The following is a 27,294-nucleotide window of genomic DNA, read 5'->3' as shown; positions in this document are numbered from 1 at the left end:
GTCAGTGAAAATACAGGATGTTTTTTAAACAGTTTAGTTATTAATAAAGCACTTTTTTTCTAGAATATTATCATGGCAAATTTGTTTTGTACTGCCAAGATCAGCTGGGCATTTTGTTTTTATTATGCATAGTCTTTTGTCATTTTTTTGTTCTGCAAGTTAATTTGACTGCTGTGCATAAGTGAAGTGAGCAATTCAGTAATTAACTTTGGTGTTTTAAAATGTATGAACTTTAATTAGATTTCATTATAAACAAACAAATGTCAACCATAATTATAAGCTCCTTGTTTAACCACATATTATCCCTTTTCAAACAAACTTGATGTCAGACAAATTAAAATCAAGCAGCCAGCAATTTTGAGTTGAATTTTACATGATCTGCCAGTAACCTGATTACTTTAACTTCAATATCATTACAGGAAAAGTATTTCAAGAAAAATAATTACAAGAATTCCAACAGGAGACAAGCTTAATTGTATTGATTCAAAAGATGCATGTATATAGGAACCATGCTGAAGGAATAATGTTATCTTAAATCTACAGTTACTATTAAAATTATATTGTCTGGCATGAAAAAGGCAATTTGAGATCAGTGTCTGGAAAAGCAGAGATACAAAACTAACTGAAATAATTATCTTTACACCATTATACTTTAAGCAACAAAATATCAATGAGGAACAACTTGAAGGCATGAAGGTTTGCAGGTTTATTTACTGACTGGTGTATCTATTAGTACCAGGAACAAGTGGAGCTGTCAGGACATAATGAAGGTAAATGATTAGTTAGCACAGAGACTGAGCTCTTCTTCAATGCAATAAGAGTTAATTAAAGTTTACCACCAAACATCAACCAAAGCAGGATGTTGATCAGGTTTCAGCATTAAGTGCAAACAGACAATGGTTGGCAGCAATTAGTGCAGCTATCAAATGACATGCAATTATAATTATACATTTAAAACACCTAAAGGCTTGTGAAAGGGAGGGAAGAATCCCATCAGCTTCTTTGACTACATACAGTCAAAGTGCAGGAAACAGGTATCAGATATATCACTTCAATATTGTAAATCAATAGAATTAAACAAAAAAAAGGTTGTACAAGCACATTATCTGAAAAAGGACAATCCACTGTACATGAAATGGAAGAAATCTGCAGGCGACTCCTAACAAAGATAAGTACTAGTTAGATTAAATAAATTACTTTGCTGCTGCCACTCACACTGACACGCATAAACAGGGAAGTGTTTGGGGTTTAAAGACTGGTGGCTGCAGCTTTATTACACATTTTTATGCCAGACTCAACGTTACCTGGTATCTTTAGTCCCTGTGGTCACATTCACAGCATGAGAAGGCCCAGAAGGACTGTGGGCCCAAAGCCCATGACCACAAGAGCTGTTTTCACATGCTAGCTGCAAGCCTGCTGCGAAGGAGCCAGGCCTTACCAGAGGCAACTGCCTGGCACCTGAGCCACAGCCTAGGGCTCTGCCACACATCCCCTCCTCTCCACCCCCTCCAATCAGCATGTGTGCCAGTCCTGCCTGCTTCCAAACTTATGCCCAAGTTTTGGGAAAGAGCTAGGAAGTGAGAGATTTCCAGCCCGTACAAATGCCGTGCATCGCTCAGCAGCAATGCCGACGCGCCAGTAACGCAGAGCATGGCGAGGGCCGGCGCTGCCAGCGCCACGCGCTGCCCCCGCTCCGAGGCCTTGCGGAATGGTGGCAGCCACCAGACCAGTGAGACAACCGAGGTGACAACGATTTTCTTCTCAGTCTCCCGTTAAAACCAAAGGAAAGATGATAAACTCACAGCAGCACCTTTAATAGCAACACCAAACAAAGGGAAAAATGCTCTCAGGCCAGCGCTGACAGCCTGCTGAACGCCCTCAGCGCAGATGTGGGAAGTTAAACACCCCCAGTTCTGCAGTATCAAACACACGGGGCACACAGCAAAGCAGGTAAATAGCCATTATTTACTGGTGTAGCCCAAGAGACAATTAGCTACACAAATCTAGTATCCAGACAATTCTCAGTAACTGCTTCACACACTGGAGATGGAATAACTCGATCCTACTCACTCCTCTTGGGCTGGCATAGTGCAGGTAGTGGAATTACCCAGTTAAACACCTACACTGTTCCACATCAGCTGAATAGGTCTGGCAAGAAGGATCCCGACCTCAAAGAAACCAAGATCTCTTCAGCATTTTTATGGACAACACAGTGGGAAAAGCACCGTGCTCTTCCTAGGTATGTAACAGGAAGCAACACAAAGCTTTCCAGCAGACAAGTAGCAGGTTTCCAAGAAAGCTAAGCTGTGACAAATTAAAACCTGATGATGAGAGGAGCAAAAAGGTTAGACAGTAGGACTCACTGCAGAAGGATACCACTGAAACCATGAAACTCCCAAGATTTAAAAAAAAAGAATGGAACTAGCTGCCAAAATTATCCAGTTATTGTAATAAAGGTGAAAAAAACAAAACCAAAAAACTAAATTGTAAGGGATATTAAAACTTGTTTTTCAGAGGTCTAAAAAATTTGCATTTGCAGTCTTGCCAAGGCAGGCATATACAATAGGTTATCCTACATCTGCCTACTGACATATTCTTCAGAAGCATTTTGCACAGACTAGCCAAAGAGAGAAAAAGGCTGGCCACAACAAAATCCCAGTCTGGCAATCAGTATGTTTTTATATTATGAATTACCCCCTGAGTAAAGAAGTGTCTACAGCAGGGAGACTATCCTTATATTTTATTTGAAATAACATATGCAAAAAGATCATCAGCATCAGTCCGTATTTTAATGTTGCATAAATTTCGACTGTGTCAAATTCAGTAAACCTTCTGTTAAGATTGTAAACACTGTATTTTTTTTAATGCACTTTTTTTTTTAATTTTATAAGGAAACCCACATACATATGCAAAATGCATTAGGACGGGTTGTGTCAGTATGTTGGCTACCAGTTGTGACTTTCACTGGAATGTGCACACGTTCACATTGCTAAAATTATTTTAATAAAATGCTTTACTGCTTTTCATAGTTCCTGGGATGAAGCCTAGAGCAGTTCTACAGATTTTTTTTTCCCTAACAAACCTCATTTTCCCAACTAATTCTGTTATGCTAGGGATTTGTGCACAGAGTTGGCTAATCCCAGTATTTCCCTAGAGCTGCATCTAAGCTATGGCCCACTCCCAGCACAAAAGTGTCTCCAAAAGCCCTTTCGCCCCCTTCAGCACTGATACACTCATTGGTCCTGACATTTTCACTTCAGCCATGACAAATGAGCTGATGGCTGTGATCAGATTGCACACGAGGACTGCTTTATCAAAGACGTATCATTAACTCTCATCACTGTCTTCCATTATGACTCTTTTGGTCAAATCTGTTGTGAAAATGCAAGCGAGTTTAAAAACATAATCTAAACATAGCAACAAACAAACTTCATTAAAAAGCAGGAAAGAAAACCAGACTCGGACGGGATCAGAAAGAGTCTAGCGTTAACTAAATGTTTCTCTGGGGATTTAAGTAACTGTACTCAACCTCTGCCCCAGTGCAAACATGGTAGTTGACCGTCTTCGAAAGGCCCCTTCCCCCATTGCAGACTGCGAGCACTACTTTGCCTTTTTTAGAGAAACAAAAATACAGCAGCAGCCATCAAATATGTCTAAAAACAAAGTCAACTTTTTTTTTTCCTTTTTAGTCTCTGAATCACTTCACATTCGGTGTGTCTGCTCTTATCAAAATATGTTTCTCAAATAAATCCCTTAAAGAATATAAAATTTTCATTTGAATCACAGCCACATAATCACACTGTTTTCTGACTCACAATAAAAACACCAACATAAAGCACTGTCTGAAACGGAAATTGCTCAGCTCCCTATGAATACCACAACCTTTCTGTCAAGTTAGAACCTAAGTTCCAGTTACACGGTTCTTGTTACATCTAGAGGGTTTACAAAGTATATATTTGTTGTAACATATTCTAGCAATTCATCTGAGAATACACATCTAGCAGAGTCAACTGTAACACAACAGATCTTGGGAAGGAAGGTCATGCTTTGAGATAAAGTGCTATTCACTTTTGGACCATGCAAGAAGCTCTTTATTCCTGTTCTTATTGGCATCAGTTCCCCCTTACCAGAGCAACAACAAAGCCAAGTGCTCGTGTGAGGTTTATGAATAAATCAGAGGTGAGCCACTTTAAGTGCTGCCCATGATTTCCTTGTTGACAGTGAGCACTTAAACAGGCTTCTATGACCAGCAACTCCTGGCAAACCTTAATGGCTCCTAATCTGTACCCTGCTTCATTTCAGGAAAGAAATGACCTACCCCAATTTTTCTCAAGTCTTCACCTTTTGGGCAACTACTGTCCTGCCTTTTTAAGAAATTCACATTTGGGGACTGTCCTGTTTCAGTGCCAAGTTTTCACATAACACACAACATAAAAATCACCATTTTCTTCCTTGAAAACAAATGACAGCTAATAAAATATTATTATGCTGTGCAGCCTAAGTAATTCCCAGACAAACCATTACACAATTCAGTGTTTGTTTAAATTGCGTAGATTTTTAAATGAACCTAAAAGATATGCAGTATATTTGCCTCCAATTATTAAAATCATGTAAAAAATATGCTGAGAGCAGATTCAACCCTTCTGTACAGCTACAGCTGAAATCAGGAATATTTATAAATCATTACCACAGAACGTGTTTTAAAAATTCAAACAGCCTCAAAATCTATTTTTAAATAATAATAACATTGAAAATCAAACTAATTTCAACAGTAAACTCTGTGCTGGGTCAAACAAATCTGGTCCAGGAACATTAGAATCCAGCTGTGGCATGACACTAGGTGCTCCAGTATGTACGTCTTTGATGCACAAAACCACTCAGAGAGCTATGCTGTTCAACATTAAAGCTGTATCCTTCATGGAGAATAGATTTCAACATGGAATGAAATTCTTCATTTTTAAGTACTCTCTCTCCCTCACAACGCCTCTTCTTCCCCCAGCCCCCCCTTTTTGACATGTCACCATCTCCAGATGGCTGAATTGACTCTGTAGTAGCTGAGTTATTGTCAGGCTCCCAGTTTCTGCTATATTTAAATACTAACATTTTTTTGCTCTGCTGTCTCCTGTTGCCTTTCCACCCACTCAGGAAAAAGCTGTGATTTCAGTGAGCGCTCCCCCCGGGCCGGGGGGCGGCTGCCTGGCAGCCTGTCCTGCCGCTGCTGGAATTGCGGCGGGTGCCTCAGCAGATGACGCTCTTCTTTGCAAGGGCCTGATCCAAACCTGGAGAAATCGATCAGGCCGCGCTGGACTTCGGAACAGGCCCTCAGTCAAAACTGGAAACTGCAAAAATGCTGCGGAAAGCACCCATCAAGTGAGAGAGAAATCCACAGGCCAGACCAGTTAGGACTCAAAACTCCAGTGATGCCTTTCACTGGAACTGAAATGTCTGTCCCAGTGCACTGCAGACGACTCAGTGAGAAATCATATTTTTCTTCCCTACAGAAACCAGTTGCTACCGCTGGAAAAATTCCCAAAGCACATTGCTTTGTTTTAGCAGAGTGGCTCATGGTTTTGTGTGCATGGGGTGGCACTTCCCACCCCAGAGATAACTGCACTCCAATGGCAAAAAAAATATTTTTTTTCAAGCAGTTGTGAAAATTCAAAGGAACTGAGAGATTGAGGGATGACATATGCCATATAACTAAATAATTCATTTTAGAAATGTTACATTTTCTTTAATTTAAACTCTTGGTGCTGTAAACAAAATCAATAACCTTATTTCAATTAAAAAAAAATACAACAAAACAGAAAAGGACCTGAGTAAAATCCGCAGGAATAAATTCTCTTTTTAAGGAGGTACTTTTCACTCAGAACCTTATTTTCTGGAGTGGGGAAGTCATGGGAAGTGTTAGGTGGTAAACAAGGAGAATCTTGATTAAAGGTGGACAGCCATAGTTTCTCAAACAGGCAAACCACCTGCATTTGAAAACATCATGTAACACCTGGCAAATCCAAGGATATTTCTTTCCCCTCTCTTGCTATAAAAGCTCTGGTTCTCTGAATACCAAAAATCAAAGGACCATCCCGAACAGATAGATAGAAGCAATGTTTCTGCCATGAAAAAGAGATTATTCTTATCTGTTACACTACCATCTTCTGGGACAAGTGTGGAAACAACTGGGATTATTCCAGGTTTCCATCAGTGCCCCCAACACTGGAGCACTACCAGTGACAGGTGCCTTGTCATCTCAGATTAGGTGAATTTATAAGACAGCCTCGGTGTCAAAACAGGGAGGAGCAAGCCTTCAGCAGCAGCCTCTCACAGACCCTCAGCTCCGCTGTTACCTGGTAAAAGGAAGAGAACTGACCCCCCCTCAGACTCTCTGGAAAACCTCTTACTTACAAACCTTCTGGTACCTTCCTTAAAAATGAAATGGGAGCAAAAAAAGAGGAGACAAAACTTTTCGAATTTAATTTTATGGAATTATTGTCAAGTGGTAACTACAGGCAAGATTCTTTTTCCACTAATATCAAAACTGTCTGTCTTGCCAGTTTTACACCCATATTATTCCTCTAATTTCGGGCAGTAATTGTTGATTTAGTTTAGGGTGATTGGGAAGAATATCGTTCTTTTGGTTATTTGTGTCATAGGCACACATCAAGACAGGCCTTTTGTATGTATTTCTTTGTTGCAGAAATAGAATATTTGTCTATTTGAATGCAGTTTTAAATATATATCCAGTGTGCACATCGCTTGTTCTGCAGACACTGCTGCAGCCTGTATGGTAAATGTTTGTTTTCAGAGTCACCATGGTCTTTCATGTACATACAGCCTTTAGTTTGTGAACTATTGACCTGAAGGACCATAACACCTTCTTAGGAGCTGGGATAACTGATCAGATCACTGTGAGTATTAAAAGTCTGCTATATTTATCTGTAAAGAGATGCCAGTTTATGTGTGTCTTTAAATTTTTTTCTCAAAAATAAAAAAAAGCAAATTGAACATAATTCAGACAAATTACAATCTAAGTATATATATCTCCACTTTCTTTTTTTTAATTGAAAGCCAATCCTGAGTAATGTGGACATAAAACAGAGTGTCTTGATACAGGAAACTTTTATTTTGACCTTATTACTTAGTTAAACCATTCCTCAGAATATTTTTTTTAAGCTGAGAATGTAATTCCTCAACAAGTCTGCCATATTTCAGGCTGGCACAAACTTTTCTGGTTAGTTTAGAACACAGCAAAAATTGCAATAATAATGAAAATAGTGGTATAAAACTGCTATAGAGTGACTATTAAAAAGGAAAGAGAGTGGCATGTCTTATGGACTGAACTTCCTGCTTTTATTTACGCAAAACAAGTTTATCTTTACAGGTCTGCAAAATCCTGCTATCAATACGTGTGTTTATTACCCCTTTCAAAAACAACAACTAATCTCAACAACTACCAAACAAAACCTACTGGGTTTGTTATACCTATTCGGTAAAAGCAGCTCATACATGTCTTTCTTAGTTTCTCCTATCTGTGCATCTGTTCACATAAGCATATTTTGTGTTACATCTTACTCTTTAAAATCTTGAATCTCAGAATCTTGGTGTGCTGGGATTCTGCCCATTCAGAAAGAATGCAGACATCACATAAGTTATTATTAACCCATGTGTTACCCAGTTCTACAGTGGCTGGAACTTTGCCAGAGACAACACATGGTGCTTGGTTAACAATATTTTAAAATACAAATTAATTTATTTTTTTAATTAACACATTTTTCTTGTAGAAATACACTAATAAGATCTTCCCAGAATGAAAGGCATACCCCAAGCATATTCCTTTCAAAGAACATTTAAGGAATTTCATAAAGCAAGCAGCAAAACATTCTAAAACCTCCAGAAGGTCTTTATCTTTAAAAAAGAGATTTTTTGTGACTATTCTTCCCAAGCACTGTCTGCATTTACAGTTTTGGTTCATTTATTCGTAAGCAATCCTAATTTCTTAGAGGCATCTCCAATGTTTAAATATTATCAGATCAAGCCCAATACTGAACTAGCAAGCATTTACAAATAAATGTTCTGCAAACTGGAAAAAAATCCCCAAAACAAGTTAATATTTAGTCTGTCTACCGAGAGTTTTCCACAGTAGCTCTAAATCAGTACTTATGTTGACCTGATAAAAAAGAGAGCCTATTTAATATGCACACATACAAATAATTATTCACACTGCATTTGATTTACATACATACAAAAGAACCACTTCCCACTTTCAAAAGTGGCTCAACACTTATGGTATTTTAACTGCCCTAATTACTGTTGAGAGAACATAATTAGAAGCACTGATCACATTGTCAACAGCTAACCAGTTGCAGCCCTGGCTGGGGGCCTGATCCTGTGCTGGCTGGAGGCGGAGGGGGCCAGCACTGATTGCAGGAGGAGGCCAGGGCCCTTCTGGCCACCTGAATCTACAGGAATCCAAATGTTTTAACCAACCTGAGTATGCTGACACAGTCACACTGAACACCGCGCTCCTTACGTGCATGTATCAATTGCTATTTCGGTAAGCTTTCTCTGTTTTCAAAGGCGAGCAAAGAGAGTAATTTTTTCCCCAGCAAGGCTCCTATACCACTTAAACACTTAGCACTGAGTCAGAATTCATAACTTTTTCCAAAGGAGAAACAGTTTAATAATTAAAACAGATATTGACTAAACCCTGCTTCCTTGAATGCCGAACTTTTATTAGATTATTATGTGTTGATGCATAATTTCCATTGGCAACTTTTAAAGCAGCTCCTTTCCTCCCTGCTGGCCCCTGTCCTTCCTCTTTCTTTCCCCCAAGCAAAGTGCTGGGAATCCTTGATACCCAATAGTCAATATTTGGTTTGCCTGTCATGTTCCTGCAGCTCCCCTCCATACAAACCTGTGTTTCTTATCCTTTCGCTGCAGTACTCTCGTACGTGTTACTTCTCATGATGATGTAAATTCAGGGCATCTTAGCAATTTGCTAAAATCTGAGCTTCTGCTTGTTTTCTCAAGTCTTGGACAAACATAACTTTGGGGAGAGCTGAACATAGGCATAAAGAAAGAGGAGCCTGCATTTTCATCTTCCTTTCATCTCAGTCATTCAGTCAACCATTCAGTGCCCTATTCAACAGAGCTTTTCATTATGCAAAAAAATGCTAATCCTTTTCCGATGCTTTCACACTTGTATAAACCCCCATTCCTTCGACTGAAAAGCAATTATATCAGTTTACCTTTCTGTCAAAAACAGGATTAATATTCCAATACCAGAATCTCCTTTATTTTCCTATCTTTTGCTTTAGGAAACTAGAGATTATTAGTGGCGGTATTCCTTAGAGCAAGAATACATTATTTTAAATATGATTATTTTAGCCAAAGCACGAGGGGGGAGGGGGAGGGAGAGAAAAAAACTTCAGTTGCTGCGGAAACTCTTTTCAGTGACAGAACTGACCTTCCCTTTGCAGAGGCCTGAATAGAACGAGCCTCACTCTGGTCTATTAATCAGAAACAAATTATGAAAGAATGTGGCTGGACTGGTTGACACTATCCTGTCTTGGGAGACTCAGTAACAGCCTAGTAACAATGTCCTCTTCATGGGTAATGAACAGCCATGACAAATGGGGCAGAGAAACTATTTATTTGCATATGCAAATTCTCACACAAGGGAAACATGTACAAACAAGTGTCATTGTAAGGTGGATTAGGCAAACAACGCTTTCTTTTTAGGACACTCTGCAGCCCAGAACATTAGTCAGCACAATTAAACCAGTCTCCATGGAGACTAATGAAATTTCACCATGGTATGAGTTAAATTAGATAGCTAGTTATGTGTTTTCACAATCCAACTTGAAATCCATTATTGTTTCAGAACAATACAGCAATTGTGCCTGGCTGATCTTTGCCAGCTCAACAAGCTCCTAAGTTGACAATTTGCATATGTTAATATAATTAAGCACTAATTACATGAAACTTGTACATATTCACATGCACTTTCCCTGGGCGCTTCTCAGTTTGAACCTTGGCCAAGTCTTTAACCCTTTGAATGAATTTGGAGTAGCAAAGCTCTGCCTTCTGGGTACAGCCCCAAGGCAGATGCAGAAAAGCTCTTCATTTATAAACACAAAGCTTAACCTGGCTTCTCATATTTCTATCAACAGGCTAGAAAACATTTTTGTGTGTGGTGGGGTAGGAGAAAGGCCAAGAGTTGGAGGGAGCTGGATTGGAAGTACTTTAGAGACCCAGCTCTGGTGACATTTTTGCATATGAAAACACAAATATTTACCCACCTAACAGGTCACAAACACATGTATTGCCATTGTCACAGGTCTTCAAGACTCGAATTGTCAAAAACTAGACTAGGTTTTATGTCAGTGCTCTCAGATCCGCAGAAATGGGAACGAGAAAAGGAAAAAAGAGCAAGCAGTAACTAATGAGCTTTACATAAATATATGCAGAGGCAATTAAGCAGTGTTAATTACTATGACAGCAGTTAATTGAATATAATTAGATATTTTAAGCTACTGACTAAGGCATAGTTAAGATTAATTTTATTGAGATTAATTGTAAATAAGAATAGATTAACTGTGTTTTGACAGGCATAAAAAGTAGATCTGCAAATTAACTAGGAGAGCAGAAACTAGCACAAAAATCATATATTATCTTAATGTCACACCTCAGAATCATCTGCTCAATAAACATGACTTTTCAAACCCAAACAGACAGGAATCTTGAAGAAAAACAAACAGCTTGCAGAGATTAAAGAGCCTTTTGTCCTTTTTCATGTGCATTTCTTTTAGCAGACTAAATTAAGCGAGTCTGGTGTACGTTTTTAGGAAGGAACATTTCACACTGAATGGAAAAAATGTTCTATCACATATGAAATTCATGCAGCTGTGCGGAACCTAGTCCAGATGGTCTAAGACTATAAAACAACACTAAATGATAGACAGTAGGGCCTTCCCAAGATTATGTGATAAAGTCACAACCTCATATTTTGACTTAAATTTTCTGTCATGTATTGTTTCCTTCCAGATCAGATAGCTCCATTTTAATTTTTAACTAATCCTGAATATTCAATGGAAACTCTCAATAAACATTACTGATATGCACATGAGCATAAATCATAAAATATTTTCAAAATGCCCCTTAGCTTCATAAAAACAATGCTGAATTCGAAGCCTCCTGTTTCTCCCACAATACTAAACTGCTCACACCACTTAGCTTAAAGAGGTAAAACTGCCTGGGTTTAAATATGCTTCAAAAACACACCAAAACACATTCTACCAGCAGATTAATTCATGCATGCTGCTTAAGAAAATTAACAACAAGGCTGAAGAATGCTGAACAAATCACTAATAAGAAAGGAGCTTCAATTGATTTTGAAATAAATCAATAGGTGATTAACACAATATTTTTAAAGCAGTAGAATGTATATATATTATATAAGCATATATATTATATTTTCAATACCTTTTTAGCTCTTAATCGAACAAGGGCTTTACAACAGTGAGCATGTCCCTATATTGACTATCAACTTCTTTGGAATGCCTTTAGTCTTTTACAACGAAAATCCAAAAAATGGTCTGTGAAACAAGGCTACGACAAGCCATTCTGCAGTGAAAGATTTTAAATCATCCAGCCTCTTCTAATAGACTTGAGACTTATTGAGGTAGAAACCATAAAAAATGAAGAAGGGAAATTTAATCCCTGAAATATTGATTTGCACATTAATATCATATAGGCAGAGGGCAATTTGGCTTCATGGAAATGACACATTGTCGACCCTTGGTGAAGTCAGAGCCAATCTAACTGCTGAACATGTCTGAATCTCAAGAGTTATTAAGGGCTTCCCTTCTTGCCTTTATGACTTTTCTTCAGCCTACCAATGCAATCTTAAATGTATTATCTTTAAGAAATAATTGTAAAACCTCAGGGGTTTTCCAGTTAATGGAAGGGAGGCTAAACCACATCAGATTCTGAAATGCAACATTAAACCCTTGCAATCAACAAAACCACCTCAATTCTCATCCATCCAGTGCAGGATCTAATATTGTTATTAGAGATAATCAAATTTCATTGTGTAAATTTAGGCTCATGGTCAGAATGGAAGCAGTAAATTCTGCAATATTAAACAGTGATTTTTCTCAGCCTCCCTTATATGTTCTTTGATGGTGCACTATCTTCACAAATAAACCTAAACTATTCAAAAATCAAGATACACATCTGTCGCCCTGTTTTGAAAGATGCACACAATGTCATTTGCCATCTCCACAGCCTTCCTTTAGTTTTAACTTGATCTAGCGGATAAGTTCCATTTTAGAGAATAATAAAGCAGTACCACTGCATAAACCAAACAGCAGGTACTATTACTGTGACTTACACAGATGGTTTACCTGACCTTTCTTTGTTCCTTGGGTAGGTTTCACTTTTGCAGATTTACGACTTTTCCTTCTATATTTCATTGACCCTCTATGTTCATTATCATAAAAATGAAAACTATTGAATACATGTTTATGTTGGCAAAGTCCAAAAAGCCCACGACTAAAGGATAAAGAAATGCTACAATGCACTGTGTGGATCTCTAGATCGTACACTATAAATATTCAAGCACAGATAACACGAATAACTGAATAATCCTGGTGAGCCTCAGCTCTGGAGCCAGGTGCAAGAGGTTAAAACAGCTGGCTAGCCATCTTTTATTTTGTGTGCCTTCCTACCGGCTGAAACTGCAAACCCTGAAAACTAGCAGATATTCCCTCAAGGTTGATAGTCTGATTTTTTTCATTTCAACCAGTTTAGTAGGATCCCCCGGTAGAGAAAAGACAGAAACTCCTTAAATACAGGCAGTTGAATAGGAAGTGGAGCAATGATGATTAAGGCTCTTCCCCCCCACACACCCCCCAACCTTCAACCCCCCGTTTATTTCCATGATCTTCTTTGTGCACCTTCCCATCCAAACGTTTGTATTCCTTATTTCAAAGAAAAGCACTCCGGATCGTTCTGTCAGTTTTGCCAGTAAATATAAAGTAAAACAAGTGTTGATGGCACTGAGAGTGTTACATACCCAGGCTGTGTTTTTGCATTGCTCTCAATGGAAGCGATCGATGCCCATGTCACAGTCGCGTCCCAATCGCAGCCAAGTCTCTGCCTCAATCTAACCAACAACAGGCAGGGCTGCAAAGGCTTCTCACTACCTCTTCCATCCATCCACCACCAAACTAAAAATATAATGCTACATATGATCTTTTTAAACACTCCATCACCGCTCCTAAGGATCGAGCCACTGCAAATCCAGGGGAAACACGATTGAAAAAAAAAAATACACCATCAAAAAAAAAACACCCTCACAGCAGCCACCCCAAAAGCACCCGAGCCCTCTCTTTCCACTCTCACTCTCCTCCTGCACACTACATAATCCTTGATAAAACCAAAGCAAGGCTAATAAAAAGAAAATTATTAAAAAAAAAAAAAAGAGGAGGACGGAATGGAGCCGAGGAAATGCAACTGTCAGAAAACGGGATGGTCAGACTTCCTGAGTGAACCTGCCTGTGTCTGGCTTAATGTAAATCTCCACCATCTTCAGCCTGGCAAGTTGTCTTTTGGTTGGGCTTTTTTTTTTTTTTTTTTTTTTTTTTTTTTTTTTTTTTTTTTTGGTGGGGAGGGGGGTGTTATGTTTGCGATCTCTGCCTTGGTACCTAAGGAGGAAGAGGAGGAGGAGGAGGGTGTGTTACTGAATGGTGGCTAAAGCCTCCTCGGGACGGCGCTGAGGTGAAACAGGCTGAACCCGACTGATGTGGCTCCTCTCTCGGTTGGACCCAGTGCCCTAAGCAGCCGATGAGAGACCCCCGGCCGCTCGGCTCGCAGGTAACAAAAGAAATACCAACCCGTGTGTTTTCTGCTGCCGCTGCTGGGGAGGCTGTGGGGGTGGGGGGGGAAGAAGATGCAGCAGGGGAGGAGTGGAGGGGAACCGCTGTAAGTTGGCATCGGATGGGGGGAAAGTTTATTAGCAATTTTGTAGGAAATTTCAAGTCAGGAAAGACGGGGAAGCAGGGACGCGTCTGCCATTAGCCGCCGTGATGGGAAGGGATGCACTTGATTCTGGCACGAGCAGTTAGAGCAGGAACCAAACTGCGGCTCGCTGTTTATGAGCTTTTTTTTTTTTTCTCTTTTTCTTTTTTTTTTTTTTTGACTGTTGGCTGTCTTTTTTTTTTTCATACACCTTAGCCCCCTGTTCAAAAAAAAAAAAAAAAAAAGGGCGCCTGTCCCGCAAAACAACCACCACTCCCTTTCAAAAAAATGTCAGAAAGGCTTCGCTGAAAGCAGTCCCCGACCCTGCCCGCGAGAGTCTTTCCTACCGAGCGGCTCGGCGCGGCACGGAGCGGCACGGCACGGCACGGCACGGCGGAGATGCCGCGGGCTCCGCCGGCGCCCGGCCGGCAGCCGCCCGCAGGCAGCGGCAGCCGCGCATCCCCACATCCCCGCCAGCGGGGCCGCTCCGCGCCGAGCAGAGCCGAGCCCAGCCCAGCCCAGCCCAGCCGAGCCGAACCGAGCCGAGCCGGGCCGGGCCGGGCCGGCCGCCTCCCCGCGCCGCGCGGCGAAACTGACAGAGCCGCAGAGCGCGCTCCTAACGGGCTCCTCTTCCAAGGCTGCCAGAGCCGGCAGCCAGCAGCGCGATCGCCCTGAGCGCACACACACATACACACACACACACACACACACAGACACACGCCCGCACGGCCACCCTGCCTCTGCTCCTGAGAAACCTACCTGCAAAAGAAAGGGGGGCAGAAGGAGGGGGGGGAGGGGGAGAGGGGAAAAAGCACCCCACAACCTTCTCCTGTACATACGCACGCAGTCAGGGTCCCCATTGCCCTGCTGGCATCCCCCCCTCGCCCGAAAGCGAAAGTTTGAGAGGCCGAGGGGGGTGGAGATGAGGAGGAGAGGCAAGGAGGGTGGGAGAGCAGAATGTGCCTTCAAAAGGCACCTCAAAGTTTTGGGGGGATCGAGCTGCGAAAGAAGAGTGCGAGCTCTAAAGGGGCTGGCGAGGGATGACTTCTGACAGCCGTAACGTCGTTCCTAATCTGACAGTATTCCCCCCCTCCCCGAGCTCCCTAGAAAAAAAGAGCGAAATAAAAAGTGGGGGGCATCCCCCGAACCTCTTCTGCAAAGCGAACAGGGTCCTCCACTTAATCTGAAAGTTACAGTCCGAAAGAGGAAAAAAAAAAAAAAAAGAAAAGAAAAGGAACCCACAGCCCCAAACCAAAACAAAAAAAATACACAAACAAAACGTAACCCCCGGAATAAAAGAGAAAGGCAGTAAGAGAAAGAAAGAAGGGAGAGAGAAAAAGCAGCCCCTCCTTCCGAAATGAGAGCAAATACTGTACCTAAAAGTGGGGAAACAGGCAGAAAAAGGGGGGAGAGAGAGAGGGGAGAGGTACATGGGATCTGGGGATGTGAGTGTGTGTGTGTGTATGTGAGAGAGAGAGAAAGAGGCACAGAGAGAGGGGGAGAGAGAGAGAGAGCGAGAGCGAAATATCAAAGATTGTGCAAGATCAGCCTGGAAAGATAATCGATACTCGACCTAAATTTAACACAAACTACTCAATAAAAGTTAAAGAAAAAACTTACTTTCCATTTCCCCTCGCAGTTCCTACTGGATCTTCGCCTCTCTTTTTTGTTTTGCTTTATTTACTTAACAGCTGATCACATCCAAGTAAACGAGAGAAGGTTCATTAAAAAAATAATAAAAAAAAATAATCCTCCAACTTTATTGGGTGAAAATAAAAATGATTGAGCAAGAAGTGGGGGGCATGGAGCGGTCCTTTGGGGTCCGGGAGTTGTTAAAGCATGTGCCGACCGCGGTCTCGCTGTTTGGTTGTGAAGGGGTTGGGAAAAGGAGGAAAGGAAATGAAAATCCGATATGTCTTTATTCTGCTAATTATTATCGTTTTAGCCCTGTTTAAAAAAATGGCTGATTAAGTTGAGTGCGCATGTCTTTGTGTGTCTATTCCCGATATGCACTCTGGGAATGAGAGAGAGAGAGAGAGAGAGAGAGAGAGGGAGAGAGAGGGGAGAGAGAGAGAGAGAGGAGAGAGAGTAAAGAGAGCGAGGGAGAGGGAGAGCGAGGGAGAGGGAGAGGAGAGGGAAGAGGAGAGGGAGAGGTGTAATTAGTGAGGTGATCAACATTCTCCGGGCTGCAAATGACGCGCAGCCCCGGAGCCAGAGGAGCCGGAGCTGCCGCGGCTGCCGGGGGCTCGCCGGGGCTGCGGGAGCCACAGAGCCAGCCCAGAGAAGAAGGGGCAGCAGAAGGGAGCTCATGGATACAAACACAAGTCTGCAAACTTCATTAGTAACACAGACACACACGCACAGGCACACAAAGTAGATGGCTAGGGAAAATTAAAAAAAAAAAAAAAAGAAAGAAAGAAAAAAAAAAAAAGAGGGTGGCAGACTTGCTCTTTTAACTGTTTGGAAACTTAAAAAGAAACGGGTCCAAATTAATTATTTCATCAGGGAGATATTTCTGTCTGTCTATCTCTTACATTTTCTCTATTTTAATGGGGATTTAATGAAAAAAAATTGCATCCCGTTTTTTCAATGGGCTAATGAATGTATGACACATCTGCAAAAGGAAAGGTAATATATCTAGGATAGGGAACAACAACCCATACAAAGACGGGTTTATTTACACATGTGCGCACAAATGCACACATGTGCACACTCACATCCCACATCGTATTTACACATATGCACATACACTCAACACACACAGAGTCACACAAAACACAGCACACTTTATTTGTTGACCACCATGTAATTGCTTGGAGATACCAACAAAGTAAAAAGCAAAGCCTTACAGAATATACAATATCAACTGTAAACAGTCTTATCAAAATGAAGTAAATATCAGCCCAAGGAAAGGGTCTCTTTGCATACAATCCAGGTTTCATGCATATACATGCATCATCTTCCAGTTTCCCTGCAAGTATTGATATTTTATTAATATTTTATCTGCTATATTTTACCAGACATATTTCATTCTTGAGGGGAGGGGGGCACACTATTATGATGAAAAGTAGGGTAAAATGTACAGATGTCATTATAAATCGGAATCTTCTACAAATATTTTCCTGTGTGGGATTTAAGAAGATTGCTTCTCATTTGAAAATCTAATTATCTTAACCTAATACTGCAGATGTGAATATGACTGACACTTTCATTAAAAGATAATTAACTAAAACTAGGAATAGACATACTTTAAAATACCCCCTACCGAAGATAAAAACATGACTATTCAAAGAGCATCCGAATACACCGCAGGAACACGTGCAGATTTTTGATAATGCTATTCCAGAAATGGGTATACCAGAAATGGTCACTAAGTCACAGGAACAGGCAGGAGATATTTACAGTACCAAGGACCCCGAGCAGGTGAACCGTAACCTTAGAGCTGACATGCCTTTGAAGTTCGTGATTCCTGCGATACACATCAAAACCTTGTCTTAGGCCTTAAACACTAAAAGCCAGCAGGAAGGTTTTATCACAACCTTCCATTAAAAGCACACATGCACAACAACAACAAACCAGCAAAAACTAGGATGGCAGAAATACACACCTCTCTGGGCCCTAAACCTCCTGCTCCAGGAGAACATTTTGCAAGTACTGGAACTAACGCTAATAGGAAAATCCCCACCTGATGATGAATTAAGGCTGCCCTTAAGGAAGCACAGGCCAGTGTCAGGGAACCGAGTGTCTAAAAGCAGATGTTTAAGGTCAGAGTGAAGGTCCTGATAGTTTTGAAGGAAGGGAAAAAAAAAGAAAAAAAAAGAGGTTTTTGGAAAGGGGAAGGAAAAAAAAAGGATTAAAAAATAAAGAAAAGGGAAAGAAAACCCCAAAACAAACCGCCAGCATGGAAGTACAGCCATTCAAAAAATCGGAATCTGCAAATAAAGCAGGGGAGGACCCCTACCTCAATCCAGGGAAACCTTACTTTAAACTTCAGGAAAATCTTCAAGATTGGAACTTAAGGGAAAAGTCAGGGGCATTGGAGGGTTAGTGAGAGCAACTTTATTGCTTTTCCAAGCCTCACCTATGCATTGCACCAGCTCATCAACGAAAAAAGGTGTGAGCATATGTATGTAGATTTCCACAGGCACTGCGCCTTGTCAATGAACGTAATAAGGAAACTAGCGATATTCTGCATTGTTGTTTACACGGGTGGAAAAAAGTGCAAACAAAGACTGAAAATGAAATCTCTGAAACCTGTTTACAGTTATCAGATTGAGGGTGTATGATGGAAAGAAGGCTTTTAGGTTTAAATGGTAGACGAAACGGAACTCTGAGATAGAAGGATGCATTGTCCATTCAAGTGCATGCCTGAAGGATGGCAACACATTTCCTAAGACTGAAGACAATTAAATACAATTGTGATGAAGAAACACCTGAGAACAATACATCTATTTCAAATTCAAGTGAAGTAACACGTATACTTAATGTCACGGAAGAATAAGGAAACGAAGATAATTTAGTTTTAAAGTCGTCCCCCCCCCCCCCGCACTTCCCCCCACCTCTTTTATTCCTAGTGCTTTTTTCCTGGTGAAACATCAATATCATTAATGTCATTAATGTCAAAACACCAAACGTCAGAACAGTCAAGTCATTCTTTTTTGGCTGTAGATTTTCCCCCCTTTCTCTCGTCTTGGAGGGGGATATAGGTTTATGGTGTTCTTGAGTTACAGCTAAGGAACAAAGGAGGGGGGAATAAGGCAGGAATTGCGACAGGAGAGTCCACATTTTTCAGGGTTTCTGCTGCCACTGTTTACTGTCCATCCTAACATTTTAAACCTCTCTGGTTTTCTGTCTCTCCCGCTTTCTCTCTCCCTAAAAATAGTACCTATCGAGGAGGGGGGGGCGGGGGGAGGGAAAAAAAAAGGCACTACGGGATGTTAACAGTTTAGAAGGAACCCGGGGATCGCCACGTAGATAGGAAAAATCGAAGAAGGTTAATTCCGGGAGGCAGCAGCAGCAGGTTTGTGGGATGTGATAAGAGCGGAGCGCAGCGCGGGCTGGGGGCGGCGGGCGAGGGGGATGCGGGCGGCCGCGGAGCGGTGCGGGGCTCCCGGCGGGCGCGGGCGGCTCCCGGCGGCGCGGCCCGGCCCGGCCCGGCCCGGCCCGGCCCGGCTCCCACTCCCCTCTCTCCTCCCTCTCTCGCTCAGCTGATCGCCCCCGAAGAGTCTCGCCTAACCTCTCAGCTCCCCTCCTCTGGTCTCGGTGGACCCCCCGCCCACCTCCTCCGAACTTCTCCTGCAGGCACCGTTACATATTTTGGGTTTTTTGAGCCTCCTGTTGAAACCACAAAAAGCTCTTGATAGTGATGTTACATTTCAAAGAAAGGGAAGGGGGAAAAAAAAAACTCAAAAACCCCTCAGCCTTTTCTGTCCTTTACCATCTCCAGCCTTGGCCCTAAGGAAAACTTGTTGGCCTGGGCGAGACGGAGCTGATGGGGGCCAGAGCCCGACACTGACCATTCTTTAATAGACAAAGAAATCGTAGCCCAAACCGGGCTCTGTTACACCACGTCTCCCCGTCAAGCTCATTTCACTCCCTAAATCTGCTCTGCGGACACACAGGGGCACAAGGATCTGCATAATTACAGACATAGCCGCTCCCCTCTTTAATAAACCGACATAATTCCCTAATAAGCGTTCCCTTCCCCCACCTTCTCCTCTCCCCAGACCCCAACCCAAGGGAAAGGGGATCCATGTCTTTTTACTGCGTTCCCTAAGTCTATAGATGAGCTCAGTTTGAAACGAGGTATTACAAGATTTCAGTGTTACAGACCCTTTATCTGAGCTACAGACACTTTCAGATCCCCAGCCCCCACCTCCTCTCCTTTTTGTTGTCTCTTCTCCTCCCGGGGGCTATTTGACAAAGGCAGTGTGTTAACTAACATTTTTGTTTAACTCAGCAACTTCTTTTCAAAACATACTTAAACCTGATAGCAATCTCTTGTACTTTTTTCTTTCTTTTCTTTTCTTTCTTTTTTTTTTTTCCCGAGATGAAATTGACTCTGAACCCAAAGCGTTTGGCTATTATTAATAATTTCTTTCTTTGCAGGTATCATATATACAAATCTTTTGTTAATTTACAACGCTCTTCCCCGCCACCCCCCCCCCGGCCCCCCGCAAAACATTCCACTACACACTTAAAACGGGAGGGGGGGAATGGGGGGGGGGGACGCGAGGAGAAGAGGGAGGAGGGAAAGAAAACAAAAATCCCCACTCTGATTCCTGGAAAGTTTTGTTCGAAAAAGAAATAAAACAACAATAACATACTGCATTTCAATTCTGCCTTCACTGCCCTAGATTTGGCATTCACCTACTGAAAGTGCGTCTAACGAGCAGTGACCTTAGAGAAAAATCACAGCCGAATAGTACAGACATCTCGCTGAGATTTTGAGCTAAATAGTGCCGATCCCGATTGGCTTTTTCTTCTTGTTGTTATTTTGGCTGGAGCCGTACAAAAACGCGCACCCGGACATTACTATAAATAAAAGCGTTCCAGGTCTAAGTCTGCTGCCGGCGTTTCCTCCGGAGCCTTAACAGCCCTTTTTCAGCTCCTTTCTTGGGCAGATCGCGGGGATTAAATGCCCTGAACCTGAGCTCCTGGCCTTGGATGGGAAGGGAAAGAAAAAGGGAGAGGGAGAGAGAGAAAGGAGAGGGTGAAGGAGCCAGGCGCCCTCTGGGCTTTCAGAGGTCAGCGCTTTGACAGTGCTCTGACCTCCCTCCCCTCCCGGCAACCACCCCAGTGTTTATAAACAAAAACAGTCAGGACTAGCCCCAAACAATAGCAATTCACCAACTTCACAGGCACTTCACCAGCTCTTATGCAAATAAAGGAAAACGACCGCTTACCACCGCTCCCCCCCATCCCCTCCAGAAAGCCCAAGAGCATATTTCCAGCAGTGATATATCCAAGGGAAAAATTTTACATTCTATCCTGGAAAAGGACAAAAAGGGACTTCAGAAATAAAACGGTTCTGGTAGAAAGACAGACAAAAAGGAGAAAAAGCCAATAAAACTACCGATCTTACTGCAGAAAGAGGAAAGTTATGAAATATTTATACCTAAATCCAGCAATCCACACTGCCAATAAAACAGGAATCTTTGTTGTGTAGACAATATGCTAAACTACCTCTGCGACAAACAGCGATTATAAAGCAACCAGAAAAAGTTATTTTCGCCCAAGGAGCCAAGTTTTCAAAGAAAACGTGTGGATTTTACAGCTAAATAAAAGCCACCACCTCTGTGTTATCCGCAAAAACTACACATAAATTAAAAGCACCGTTAAAAGAAAAAAAAAACAAAAAACCTTCCAGCAAGCAAGCAGCACATCTGATCTGACTTAAAAAAAAAAGTGTATAATTAAAACCATCTTTAATTACAAAAAGCAGCAAGCGAAAACTAAATGAATCAATGATTTCTCCCCAAAATATTGTCCGCCAAGGTATAGAAATGACAGTTCTATAGTCCTGCATTAAAGCATAACTGAAACCCCACAATTCAAGAATTGATTACACGAGAAGAAAAAAAAGTAAAAGAAAAAGAAAGGTCTTAATGATTTTCAAACTTTTGTTTAAAAAATGATGAAGATCAGAAAAGGTAGGAGGAAAAGTTAAAGGAAATATACCTCAAGAGAAAAAAGACCATCTCCTTTTCTTCTTTGTCTATCAGTCTCCAGTTAAAGCATATGGAAAATGTTTTCAAAATGCCTAGATTTGGCACATTGTCATTGCAAAGAGAGGAGCGCAGTGATGCTGTTATAGAAAATGGGAAATAAATTCAGGATTGGGTGCTGCCTCCTTCAATGCGGATTTATCTAAGTTTAATTTAATATTCCGCAATCACTGTATGATCGCATATAATTCACCAAGATTTTTAAGGGCTTTGCCTAAATATGTTGACCACAGGCACAAAGTAATTTCATCAGATTATTTCCTTCTTTTATTTGTGTTTATTTTTCTCATTAGAAACACTTTACATTGCAATTGTAAATAGTAGAAATGATGGAATATTAGGTTTGGGGTGAACAAACGCTCAGAGAAGGCATTAGCTTTATTAAAATCATTCAGAACGTAAAATCAAAAAGCACAAAATGGTTGTTTGTAAAACGCTAAACCTTTAATCGATTTATTGGCATTCCAATCGATTAGATAAACGGAAATCTATAGTAAACATAAAAGCATTTAAAATATTTTTCTCTCATTTATAAACAAAACTTTTCTTTTCAGTAGAAAAAAATTATTATCAAACGACTAACAGGAAATTCTTCAGATATCAAATTACGATAATAAAATTATTTCCACATGGAAAGGGATAATGACAATGATGATAGTAATTATAATAATGAATAATTCAACAGCCCTTTGACATATATGGAAGAGCCTGGTTCAAAAACAGCTTTTGAAGGGGGCTACTTTTAGGGGATTTTTTAAATAAAATTGAAATTTGAGGCTGAAATGCTTAGATTAAGTGGCAGTTTAGGTTCATGTGGTAAAATTGCGTTAATTTTTTTCCTGAAGTTTTTAAGGCAGAACTGTTCTTTTTGTCATCACCCCTTAAATTAAGTTACCTCTTAATAGTGCTAAATAAGTATGTAAATATATAAGCTAACCCTGAATTTATGGGGAGAAAATTTTGTCTCCACACCAGGGCGATGGGAATGGGGACCTTTTACCTTGCAATTTAAACAATTTGCCTAGCTGGCAGAGTACCTTCCAGATTACAGAAAAATTGTGCAAGAAATAATGTATTTGACCACTTAAGTGAAAGAACACAATTTATTTAGGGGTGGAGGGTGGGGAACTGCAAGCCGGAGAAATGCAGCAATCAGCTTGTGGCATTCTGGCTGCGCGAAGAGGAAGTGTTGCTGTAACGGGTATTATGTTTATTTGATAAAGAAAATCAATGAAAGTGGCTGTAAAGTAGTTAGTGAGGCGTGTGTTTGGGACTCGGGTTGAATAGTGACTCCAGCGGTCTGGTCGATGAGCTCTAAGAGCTCTGGAAATCTAACCTAACCCTCCGAGTGAGCTCTCTCTCACTCACTGCTGCACCTTCCCCAGGCTGGGAGACTTCAGCCCTTGTCTCCTCCCTCCGTCTCCTTCCCTCTCTCCCCACATCCCTCCCTCTGTCCCTCCTTCCCTCTCTCCTAGTTTTCCGCTCCTGCTTTCCTTCTTCCCATCCGCTCCAACTGTTCCCTCTCCCAGGTATATTTGTTCCCCTCAATCTCTCCCATTCTCTTTCTCTCTCACATTCATTCTCTCGCCCCATCTCTGCCGTAGCTGTTTCCTCCCGGTCCAGCTGTTTCTCTAAGTTTCCCTGTACTTTTGAAACCTTTCCCCTTCTTTAATTCTCTTCGTCTCCTCCTGGGTATAAGTAAGTATTCCTAAGTCTCCCTCCAGCCTTTTTCCTATCTGTCTTCACCAGCCAAATTTATCTCTTATTTTGGATTGGTTCCTCCGGACATGTGCTATATTAGTAATTATCCGTACTCATTTCCCTTTCACACACCCATGCTGAAGGGATGAGCACACCACACTCTTTCCACAGCTGAAATATTTTAGACATTGGCTAATCTTCAGTGGTGCTTTACATAAGACCTTCTGCAGCTATTACCCCCTTTTCTCCCGCTATTCTTCATTCCCTCCAATTTACAACAGAAATGTTTCTTCTCCTTCTTTTCATTTCCTACTTTACAATTTCCTTTGGGGTTTCTAAATAGTAGTATGTCCTTTGCATTTCCCTACCCCCATCTCCTTCACTGTCTCACTTCAGCTATTTTGTTTACCCGGTTGCTTAGAAGAATATTTCTTTCCTTAACAAGTTTATCTCCCTGTCTTTCAGTCTCAGCCTATTAAAAAAAAAAAAGGGGGGGGGGGGGTGGAGAGAGAGAGAGACCGAGAGAGTGGAAAAAAAAGTTCAGCTCTTTTCAGCGAACTAACTTGGTTTCAAACTTCTGGTTTGGATTATGTGTCATTATCTATTTTCCCTTATCGTATCCCCCGTTGCCCTCCCTCCCCACCCCTCCGTCGCTAATAACATCTTTAGTGTGGTCAATGTTAAATATGGCAGGTCTCTGAAAAATGCCTCCTCTCGAGCTCTCTGCTGGAATTCATTACCCGCCCCACTCTCCCCATCGCCCCGTGTCCGCGGGGCCCGGCGCGCCCGGTGCGTGGAGCCCGGTGCGTGGAGCGGCCGCGGGGATGCGGAGCGGCCGCTTCGCTCCGCCGCCGGGCAGCGCCCCCGAGCCGCGCTCGCTGCGGCGGCGGCCGCGCGGGACCGGCCGGCCACGGGCGCTGCGCTCCGCCGGGCCCCGCGCCCGCCGCGGGAGCAGCGACGCCTCCAGCGGGGGCGGCCCGGGCGGGGCGGGGGCGGGGGCGCGGCCCCGGGGCCGGCAGGTGCGCGGATCCCGCTCCGTGCCCCGCGCCGGGTGCGCCCCGCTGGCCGCGGCAGCATCCCCTCCGCGGGAGGTGCCCGGCTTTCCCAGCCAGTCTACCTGCCCTTGTTTGTCTGGGGCAGGAGGTGGGGTTTGGAGTCTGGCTCTTCTTGCTATTTTCTTTTTTTCTTTTTCTTTCTTTCTTTTTTTTTTTTTTTATCCCTTTTCCCTTGCTGTGTCCTGATTGTCTGGAGTGGGATCTAGATGAGGGATCCCCCCTGGCGAAGTCACTCATGTGCTGCTGGCTGTGACACATGCTACGTGTGTCGCCTTTGTATGGTCCTGGTTGGGCCACATGCACTTAGCCTGCAGTTTAAGGATTTGCTTTCGTGTGTGTAGTGAGTGCTGGAATAAAACAGGATTTCAAAGGGTGCCACTAGAGTTGACATTTCAAGCCCGCTCTGGGTTTTATATAAACCTTAACCAGAGGAAACGATTGTTCCAGGTTAAATGGCCCTAAACTTTCCTTTGTTTCATTAATTGGGATCTTCTGTTTAGTTCTTGTGACAATTCTTTTAAAGAAGCCAGAGGAATAAATCTAATTTATTAATTTCTTCCATACTGACTGAAAGGTTTTCTCTGTTTTACACATGGCTGGAGTTATGTTTAGACTTCTTGTCTTTAGGTTACACACATGAAGTGAACAGAGGGGGCTTGATCCTGCCAGTCCCCTCTTGAGTGAGTAAAACGTAGGTCTGTCTCGTTGTTAGAAACTCTCACTACCATCAGGGCCTCTGTTTGGTGTGATATCTGATAAAATGATTTTACCTATTCCAGGCCTCCATAAGGCTACCCAAAACAAATGTTGTCATATACTTCTGATTTTCTAAAAGTATGCTATATGATTTTTAGCTAAGCCTCTAGTAACTTTAACTTCCTTCTTTACTTAAATGTGCTTGAGGGAGGAATGATAGCTTTTACATTAAATGTTTCATAGTACTGACAGAGGCACAAATGGAAATTAATATTTTTTACAGTTTCAGAGAAAGTACAATGCACAAACAAGGCAAACAATATAATCCAGAAGTCTTATTAATTAAAACCCAATGTAGGAGTGTACATTTTACAAATATTTGGACTCTTAAATTCTGTCAATATCTCCATCACCTCTGAAATTATTGCTCACCTATATCCACAGTGACCCCAAATTGTCAGAGAGAAAGCCTGCCAGTTGTAAATCCACACGGGGCTACAACAGGATTGCAATTTATTATAAAGCAGAAATGTTACTGAAGGCAAAATTGGTGCCTATTCCCAAGTCCACACCTGAAAGGAACACATTTTCCAGAAATAAAGATGTTACAGAGGATTGTTTAATAATTTTTTTCATGAGATAGCATCATCATATTAGGTAGACTATATTTTTTCTGGATTTTAACCAACTGTGAATTTTTTTAAAAAATTGTTTAAAAATAACAGGGACAACTGAAATTCAATACCACCTTGAAAAGATTAAAATATTTACTTAGGCTGCTGACTTTGTGCATGACAGTACATTATAGAATAGTCAGAATAGAGAGATAATTTTTCCTTCTTTCCCCAAAAGGATCTAGCTTGGTATAATATTCTCGCTTCCTGCTGGAATGATGTTAATGAGTGCAAAAAATATTCTTGATGTAATGTAAAAGAAGAATTGAAGGACTGTTATAAAACTAAATTTAAAAGTATGTTTTAATACTCTGAAAAACAAATACAGAATAATGCGTTTTGCAGGGAGATCTTATGTACCATGTGGAAAGAGCTTATTTTAAACAAGTGTGTCCGTACATTCCTTCAGATAAGAGTGCTCACACTGTCGTTAAAATCATAGGATTTTTGATCTATATTTCTACTTATTTTTACGAGAAAATGTTTGTAATATAAGATATGTATAAACAAATTCAAAGAGCATCTGAAATTTATTTATAAAGAAAATTTAAAAATTTAAAATGCTACTGATTATGAAGAAGTGTTTGTAAAAGTCCTAATTCCTAAAATAAACTTGTGAATCTAAAAAGGTGCTAACCTGCATACACAATGTACACAACTTTCCCCTTTCAATTAATTTCTAGTGTCAGGAGGAACTAAAATGAACACAAGAGAAGGATTTCACTCTTTTTCTCCCTAAGCTCCTTTAAAATTATCTCTTCACAGAGACACCCTGAGAAATTAGAAATACCCTAGGAATCAGTATTTCCACCAAATACTTATTTTGAAAATGAATATATGTGCCATTTTCCTTTAGGTTTTTTTCAGTAGATATTCGTGAGTATTGTCATCAGTAAAAAGGGAATAAAAACTAAGACTAAAACATATTGTAAGGCAGCAAATAGATGCTTTTATATTTACAGCAAAATATTTTTATTTTCTTTTAATAGGAAGCCTTCATAAATTATTAAATCACACTTGATCAAGTTAACGATGGAGTTAACTATGAGCAGGTAAAATGCTATTTTCTGCGTAAAATTCATACCTGACACTTCTTATCTCTTTTCTATATATTTTTTCATTAACATAACACTATTTAAACTTTTATTTTGAGAGTATTACAGCAAGTAAAACATATTTGTCTGTGTGTATTCACCAACACACAGAATCAACTGATCTGTTCCTGTTTCATACAAAAATACTTGTGTATAGTTACATATTTAGAAGCATACGAAGGTCTGCTCAGTGTTTGGTTTTGGCACAGTAATTAAGGTGTCAGGATTCAGATAGTGCTGAACATACAAAATCTAGCATTAGAGCCCCTGGTTCATCTACAACAGGATGGATACTGTGTTTATAGAGTTCATTTTTGACCTTACCTGA

At 41.2% G+C, this 27,294-nt stretch overlaps 1 protein-coding gene and 1 long non-coding RNA gene across 2 annotated transcripts in view; one reads left to right on the top strand and one right to left on the bottom strand.

Annotated features, from left to right (window-relative positions):
• Positions 1 to 14,192, bottom strand: part of ZFHX4 (zinc finger homeobox 4) — a 148,124-nt gene extending 133,932 nt beyond the window's left edge. Inside the window, exon 1 of the mRNA XM_066564050.1 lies at positions 13,076 to 14,192. The gene's annotated coding sequence lies outside the window, so the exon portion shown is untranslated. The remainder of the gene's footprint in view (positions 1 to 13,075) is intronic.
• Positions 13,662 to 27,294, top strand: part of LOC136565458 (uncharacterized) — a 28,759-nt gene continuing 15,126 nt past the window's right edge. The window contains exon 1 of the long non-coding RNA XR_010784865.1: positions 13,662 to 13,875. This is a non-coding gene — a long non-coding RNA (uncharacterized lncRNA). The remainder of the gene's footprint in view (positions 13,876 to 27,294) is intronic.

The sequence above is a fragment of the Molothrus aeneus genome, chromosome 1 (assembly GCF_037042795.1).
Source record: "Molothrus aeneus isolate 106 chromosome 1, BPBGC_Maene_1.0, whole genome shotgun sequence".
In the NCBI taxonomy this organism is placed as follows: domain Eukaryota; kingdom Metazoa; phylum Chordata; class Aves; order Passeriformes; family Icteridae; genus Molothrus; species Molothrus aeneus.
The sequence above is the reverse complement of the archived record's forward strand: the minus strand, read 5'-3'. Positions and strand labels throughout refer to the sequence as shown.